The sequence below is a fragment of the Thermobia domestica genome, chromosome 1 (genome assembly GCF_964235325.1).
Source record: "Thermobia domestica chromosome 1, izTheDome1.hap1.1, whole genome shotgun sequence".
Lineage (NCBI taxonomy): Eukaryota > Metazoa > Arthropoda > Insecta > Zygentoma > Lepismatidae > Thermobia > Thermobia domestica.
In genome coordinates, this window is record NC_137454.1 from 337,985,985 (window position 1) to 337,995,120 (window position 9,136).

Genomic DNA, 9,136 nt, shown 5'->3' on the forward strand with positions numbered 1-9,136 from the left:
ACTGAGTGACTGAGGTTTTACCTGGTACCTTTGTCAGGCCAGGGTCGCTGTCATTTCGCTTCCTGCTCCTCCCTTCTTTTGGCCTGGTTAGTCGCCTAAAGGCCTTAATACAGTGAAACAAAAACAAAATTAATCAAAACGGTGTCCTATTCGCTTCAGCTTAGTTCACAGATAACACTAGATGACTATCCTAATAAACTTCAGAAATTTTGGGGGGACAGTCACTCCCCCTTGCCCCCTAAGTTACACCTATGAGATTGGATGAAGGCTGTGGATTGCATATGATGTCTTGACCTTGTGATTTAAAAATAATCAAATAAAGGAAAAAAAAAACGCATGCCAGATGAAACCACGCAATATTGAGGAAACACTGGACTCATTCAATCCTTTCTAATTGTTAAGCTTACCCATCAACGTTTATTATTATTATTATTATTATTATTATTATTATTATTATTATTATTATTATTATTATTATTATTATTATTTGAGCTTAGTGTATTTTCAGCCATGAGGGATATATGAGACGTAGAATTGCAGATTAACGCGGAATCTAAGCTCCCGTCGAAAATCGAATCCTCGTCTTGCAGCCTTTTCTCATATATATTGATTTTCTCATGTCGTACATATGAAAAACAAATGACATGAACCTACTTAACGTGGATAGTCAGATGGATTTATCTCAAATTACGCAGTTTCGATCCAACCACACGAAAGCTAACGCCTGAAAAAAGGAATCGTTCATCACAGGAGAATGTTCATAATGTTAATCTTAACTGGTGTGATCGCATCCCCCCCCCCCCCGAATATCTCCATTTTATAATATTGTTGCATTGTCATAAATGGCACATTTAGTGTAGTAAAAGTGTAATTTATTACTTCATTCTTATGATAGTAAAATATATTTTTAAAAAATCGCTTTTGATTTCATGAAGGGCAACGGAGAACTAGTTGTTACTGTAAGGGGCCTGCGACATCAGAAAGATTAGGAAATACCGCTATAGACTGTGAACTTCTATATTGTGTTACAAGAAAAGTATGCATGTTTTATCAGTTTCCTATAATAACTAAATTTGTAAGGAACTAACTAGTTTTAACATGCTGTAAGACTTACATCAAGCAAAACATGTGATTACTCCCTCAGTCATTTCAAAACATACATGTAATGACTTGTCTTTTTGATTGTTGCTCGATAGTTACTATCTTAGAGAAAATAATTTCATTATTGATATAACAGAAAAGAAAATATTGCTTATTTAAAATATTGATATAAGATTGAAATTACACAGTTTATCTAGCTTATTTAGCATGAATTTATACATTACAATGTCTTCGTCAACCACTTACCATACTTTTTTGTATTTTTTTTTAGATGAAAATGAAAAAATGAAATGAAATCTTTGAGTTTTACGTCCCACATTTATGCCGGTTAGGCTAAAGGAGACGATGATGATTAGAAATGAATGAAATGGTGGAATTAATAAAGTGTGAGGAAACGGGAGAACCCCGAGAAAACTCACGAGCACGGTGTTTGTCCACCACAAAGTCCACACAGCATGAGTTGGGATCGAACCAGGGAGCCCAAGCACCGCAGGCGAACGCTCTACCACTGAGCCACAGCACTTTTTTTTTTTTTTTTTTTTTTAGATGAGTGGACTGTGTTCAAGTTGACTTACACTTTCCTAAAACTGTAATTATACTTGTTGAATATAGTTAAAATAATTAAAAGCTGTGTCCAGAATAACTGTTTACATAAATAACTTGGCATAGTGGGTACACAGAATTTCCTTTTGAAAAAATCAAGCTTCAAAGATCATATCGCTTCTGGATTTCTGTATACATACCTTAATATTGTGAAGGTTTAGTTTTTCATATCTTGTTGAAAAATATTTCCTGTAGAAATCCAATTTTTATAAACCAAAACACAAGATACTGTATTTATGCATAGCTACATACACTGCTAATGTTTCGTATTAAAATAATTCATTTTAACATTCCTATCTATCGCTGAAGTATTTTACGTTTCCGTAGTTCTATTTTCTGTTTATGCTCGCCGCACCATAAACTGAAATGAGATAAAACATGGAAGTTATCGTAACAAGAGTTCATGAAGTACATATAAACATTCCTTCTGGTTGACACAAGCCCATATAAGATAGGTGATGCTAAAGCAATGTAAAAGCAAGGCAGATAATTTATTTACATACATACTCTTATGTATGTACAAGATTGTTCATGTATACTATGTATTTTTGACGATGACGACTTAGCCTCTTAATCATGTTGGTAAGCGTCTCCTATAAAATTAAGGAAGAAAAGTAACCAAATAGTTTCCCAACTTAAGACGTCATTCCGTACCACCTTCGCAAATAATGTGAAAAGTAATGCAACGCAAACAATAATAAAGCAATTGTAACTGCTATATATGTTATCGGAAACTAAAACGCAGACTTTGCGTTGTGTTGACACAAACTGATGCGGAATGTGGCTCTTAGTCATAGACTGCTGTGATATGTACTGACTGTGTGCCTTTGTAAATTTTAATAGATAAACATACTTCCTTTAATTTGCAGAAATAGGCCTATAATAATTGTACTTTCAAAGATTTACTGCACGCCATAACAAGAGCGGGTAGGAGCGCAAGCAGGGGTGCTAGCATGAGCAGAAAACTAGTAAGAAAAGTAATTTTGTCTTGTTGGTAAGAAATCTCGTGATCTTTGATCCCCAACTCGGTAAACATTTACATCATAAAGCCTATCATACATAGTCATAGCTTTCCATCAAATGTGTATTGAACTTACTTTTGATAATCATTTGGTCAACTAAGTTGACTAAAACTTTGACACGCACTATAAACGATAAAATACAAAACTTGATTGTCTTGCTCATTTGTTTATATTTCTTCATTCAATTGTTACATTTGTTTTGTAACCGCACAGTGAATTTCGTTTGTTTTCTTTGATGCTATGTTGGATAGGAATAGAACATATTGTACTTTAGAACCAAGGATCTTATAAAATAGAGGATCTGCTCTTACAACAAAATCTTGAAGCCATACGTCACAGTTTTGTCACCCCTACTCTGCCCACTCCGCCCAATAGGATCGCAATGTTTTGAGCCAACAATCATGGCGGAAACGAAAGTAGCCAATCAGACGTGCCGATGCTCGGTTGTATTTGGCTTCATCGATTTAATAGGATGACGATACATATGGGCAGATCCTCTATTTATAACATCCTTGTTTAGAACAGTTGTATCAAATGTTGTAAGCAACTTAAAAGTTGTTTATAATCTGGTATCATACATGTTCAAGTTCACTTTGCTGAAACATTTGATACGATATTTGATGAAATATAACCGGCTTAAGACGTTAGGTTTGTGGCATTGAATGCAAACATTGTTGCCGAGGTAAGGAAAAAAAAAAAAAAAGGAAGCATTTATGACTAAAGCACGCAACTTCTCTCTCCAAATTTGACTAATTTGCGTCATAAGATATATGGACCAAACCAACGCTGAAATGTTGCATTGTATCTAGTGACAAAAGATCATCAATAAGACCAAGAAATGGGAAGCATTCTGAGATAAGACAAGGGGGAAAGTTACCTAAGTGGGCGTCGCCCCAGATCTTATCACTACAAAAAAATAACGACTACCGTTTGTGACATTGCACGCCGCAGAAACTGTTCCTGATATATACAGTAACGGTGGGGTGCTGACTGCCACAGCCAATTATTGGTGCTGATTGCCACGACTGGCGGTGATTGCCAATATCAAGGTGCTGACTGCCACGAGCCTGAGAGAAAGTTGCTAGACGTAACATTACCGGACGCCAAGAAGCATGAAAGAAACTAGATGAACCTTAGGATCGTGTTGTTCAGACCAACACCTAACAAAGGTAAACAGGTCTCTATATGTACACTCATGTCCAAAATTATTGTCGCATGACTATAAATATGTTGTTCTAATAATTTGATAACGAATCGCCCGGTATTTCTTATAATGTTAGTATGTGATAATCGGCAAAGACAAGTATGTGGTAAATTTCATGTCAAAAGAGCAGTAAATAAGAACAATAAAACGAAAATAAATTTTTGTTGTCTATTAGTTACATTTTATTTTATTCATTATGATTTTCGCATTTATAATTCTTTCCCTATGAAATTTACCATAAATATACATTTTCTGATTATACACATATCAGTATTAAAAGTACTCTGCAAAATTATCAAATTATATTCTTACAAGAAGACAGTTATAGATATGCGACAATAATTTTGGACATGAGTGTACTTCAGTTTTGTCAGGGAGCGGTGCGTACAAAATTAGTACGATTTATGTATTCTCACTTGAAGTCCCTATGTCAGCATGAACTGTGTACAGCTGCGCAAATTGTTTCGAGCAGGTCTTGAAAGTTCCATCAAAAAAGCACTGCTGGCTGTCCCTCACAAGGGAAGTTCAGGATAAAGCACTCGCTGATACTAAGCATGTCATTTAAAATCCCAATTCATGCTGATTACAACAAGCTAATAAAATTCCTGTACGGTTGAGAACGGTTCGAGATATTCAACTTGGAAGTTTATATGAGAAAATGAGGATATACGCATTTATACGCGTTAAGTACAACATAATTAGTAACGAATATTGACATACGAATTGAAAGCTATCGGAAAAACAGGAAAAAAGTGTTTCGCAATAACTAACGGGTTTGTTAGATACAATTAGTCATTACATTGTTAACAATAATCATAGGTTAGAGATGAAAATTGATGACTGTTGTTCTGTTTTATGCAAGAAATGACGCAGGCAAAATACTCCCTTGCACCATGAACATTTTATATGTGCAATTGCGTTGCATCCGTCAAGGGAACAGTTCGCAGAACCAAAGCAAAAAGCAATTTCGACAAGTGATTCAAAAGTTATAGGCCTATAATAATTTGTTCGTAACCTGCCTTGTAGAACGCAAACTGAAACAATCCAATGTATAGCGGTGATCGGAAGTGATTCGTATGGACACGGAACTTTATTTGATTGTTTCGTTGGTACATTATAGCGTCCAGATGAAGATGTTTCATACTATGTACAAATCTCCTGCCATAATCTTTGATTGATCGGAATCAAAACACATCAAATGGTTGCACAAATCGTGTGCAATTCTTTGGTATCTTCTCAACCATTAGGTCTTTGCCATCCGTCATGCAACTTGTAATGGACAATTTGTCTGTGAATGGACCCCAGTGATCAAGCAATAGGAACTTCAAACCATCAGGCTTCGCCATGGGAGAGAATACTTAACGCATTGAAACGTGCATCCACTCATTTTCTCATATAAACTTCTAAGCTGAATATCACGAACAGTTCTCAACGTACCGGAGTTTTATTACCTGTTGTAATCAGCATGAATTGGTCCTTCAAATGACATGCTTATTTCTCTGCAGGCGAGTGCTTCTCCCAAACTTCCCTTGTCAGCTGGCTTCAGATCATCATATCCATTAAATAATATAATAAAACAATTAATATAAACAATGAAATGTGCAAATTGTACATGTAACAGAAAAGACAATCCCTTTATAAACATCCAAGCGTATGTCGTTCCACTTAGTGAGCAACTTTGTAACTTATAGGATGCCACATAGATTTGCTGTGATGATTACTAAATTAATCCCTAATTATTCTCTACTAAATTAATTAATAATCATAAATTTAGTATGAGGGATTAATTCCTCTCTTTCCAAATACAGTTTCTCCCAGGCTCGTGGCAGTCAGCACGCCGTCGTGGCAGTCAGCACCCATGGCAATCAGCACCTATCCACAGTAATGAGTAAGGCAAAATAATCGAAAGCATCTCTTGGTAAAACACGTACCCCCTTTTCCCAAATTTGAACGAAATTTACGTCACAAGATATGGCCTATCGACCAAATCAACGTTGAAATCTCGCATTATGTTTATAGTGATAAAATACCAATAATAACACAAAGAAATAAAAAGCAAGAAGCCAAGGAATCTAGAGACTACCTGAAACAAGGCGTCCGAACATTTTGGGCCCTTTGCAGAGTCGTTATGAAACATGATTAGTACCATACTAAAGAGTTCGACAACATATATTTCCTGCAGTAGTCAGGTTTTAAGTATGACGTTAATCATACATCAAAACGACTCTGCACAAGGCGGATTATGTATAGAAATAATTTTAAGAAGCGAAACAGTCTGTAAACCGAACTCAGAAGCTCCTGGTATGCAAAGCTGTGGAGCACATTATCTGTTGCCGAACTCAGATTGCACCTGCCCGAGCGCGGCCAAGAAATATAACGATCTTTATTCCTTAGACGATGGGTTACTACCCATCAAGTTTGATTCAGATCCGGCCAGTAGTTGCCGAGAAATAAAGACCACAACGCCTTGCGTTTAACTATAGACTTCCATATGCTTACCCACAGAGCTAAGAAACACATAGGCCTACATAAACCGGTGCTAGAAAGAATTATAAAGATAAAACAAAAAGTTTCACGACTACATCTGGAAATGATTTATTCTCGAAATTGACATTAGCATTCAAGAATAAATGAAGAAAATATTGTAATAATAAATTCCCTATTAGGCCGATTATATGGTATTGAAATCGTTAAAAGTTACTCCGAATATAGCATAGAAATGTGGACAAGAGTATGGCAGTGTTACTTCCGATCTGAACATCACAAAAACTGATCTCAGCTAAAAATCTGGAGTCGCCAAGCTTTGACAATATTTTATCCGTTTATGTCGCATTTCTCTGCATTCGGAAAAATTATAGAAAAACCCGGTGTTCTTGCCCAAGGATCTCTCCATGGGTGTCTGTCTGGGAGTCCTTGCAACAGGTCCCGGGTTCGATCCCAGCCCCCGCCAAGTGAACTTTGTGGTGGACAAACACCGTATGCGTGGTTTTCTCGGGGTTCTCCCGTTTCCTCCCTTTATTCATTCCACCATGTCATGCATTACTCATCATCACCGTCTCCTTTAGCCTAACCGGCATAACCATGGGACGTAAAACTCAGATTTCATTTCATTTTTTCCTTGCAACAGGTAAAAGATAGTTCATCCACTCCTTGTAACAACCATGCAAGCAGGTTTCTTCCAGACATGTTTTTGGGGGGCACTTTCCCCCGGAGGAGACCAAAATAATACGTCTTTAAGATAATTAGGGCCCGGAAGTTGAGGAAAAATCCTCTTTTTTACGAGTGCCCGAAGACGAGGCTTAACGTAATATATGTTCATTTTGGGACATTAACTAGAAAATGTTGGATTTTATTTGCCTTTTTTTTTTTTTTTGCCTTTTTCGGTGCTTTTTTTGTTTATTGGTCTTTTTTAAGCTTTTCATAGGTCTTAACGTCGTTTTTTGCACTTCATCTTTCAACAATAAATTTACTGGCCATTAACTCGAAACACCACGAGCTCTTTAAACATTTAGTAAAGAAAATTCCAATTATAAGACATTCTTCAACGACTGGACTGATAAGACCAGATCTGCAATAATCAGAAGTCAGATAAGGAGGCGTAACAATGTCCTCCAGCAAGGGGGGGAGGGTGAGGGGGGAAGTTTTTTTTATTTCAGTTTGTGGACGGACAGACCGTTAACCTACCAGAAGGGTGTATTTCTTGGGCATTATATTAATTAAATATGTAATTCAAATTAAACTAGGTCTTATTTTTACGTTCATTTTTCTAGTTTTTAGGTCTTTTTATAGGTCCATTTTAGGCAATTTTTAGGTCTTCAACTTCCGAGCCCTAATAATAATAAATAGAATAGTGCCAGCAGCTTCCCCCCCCCCCGGAACATATTTTCTGAAAGAACGACTGCATGCAAGTACTTCATGTAGAATCGTTTCCAAGTGTACACAAGAAACAACCAATCGAACTTTAGACCAGGTTCTTCCAAGTTTTGAGCAAAAAGATTTCCTCACTTTCCATGACTCTCAATAGAAATTCACAGACTACAGGAAATCTATTGAATCAGGCTGCTCCTTTCCTTACAGCCGACCGCTCGTCACCAACATGGTAGGCTAATTTTCCTTTGTTATGATGATTGATTACTATTCTTACATTCATTACATATTCCATATTAATAACATTTTGATTATAATAAGGACAACAAATATCACAATACCATATCTATACACGAAAGAATGTTTAACAATCGTATTTAGTATCTTGACAAAGTTTTCGTCAGTACCATTGTTTTTAATACAGTGATTTTTTTCAGCCTATAATTTTTGCATCAATTACATACTGTTTTCCTCATTCTCTTGACATACCTGTTATAACGATAACATTTATAAATATGTATATGTTGTTATGGACAACAATCCGTATCGTATGATATTATTTTTCTTTATGGCTAGACCTGTGGTATCATTGAAACATTCAGGGCGGAATGCAGTCATTTTGACGCATGATTAGTGCCATACTAAAGAGTTCGACTAACATGTTTCCTGTAGTAGTCAGACCTTTAGTATGACGGTAGTCATACGTCAAAACGACTCTGCATAAGGCTGTTAGTGTGTAAACTAAGTTTTAATTAGTTCCAGAAATCCTGAACAGCACTCATATATTCCAACAAAAGGGAATGACTATTCCAGTTTTCACTTTACAATCTCCACCGGAAAAGGTCAAAGCACACCTTCTAACCAACAAACACAATGGTACTCCGCTTACAATTCCAAGGATATGGGTGAAACAGACTATGTCTGCACTCCGATAATTCAACACCTATCGATAGGTGAAGGTGAAATCCTGAAATAACGAACTTAGGGGAGAGGAGTTCCGCGGAGATTGTGAAAGTGTAAACATTTCCGATAGTGAACTGCCGGAGAGGAAATGGTTAAAGTGGAAAATATTTATCATTCACTATCTACACACATTACACATAATCACGAAAACATTTACATACAATTCACAATTACTCTACACGCACTCATTTCATTTATTTTTCACTTTATCCAACATTTTCACCCCGATCATCTGGGTAACTGCCCCTCTTCTTCCCGCTGGAACTCCTCGATTTTGACCATTTTCATACCTGATTAAGACGTTACAATTCTTACCTGGATTTGTCTAATTGTTTTTTATACACTACAAACTACATAACTAACAATTTATATTTAA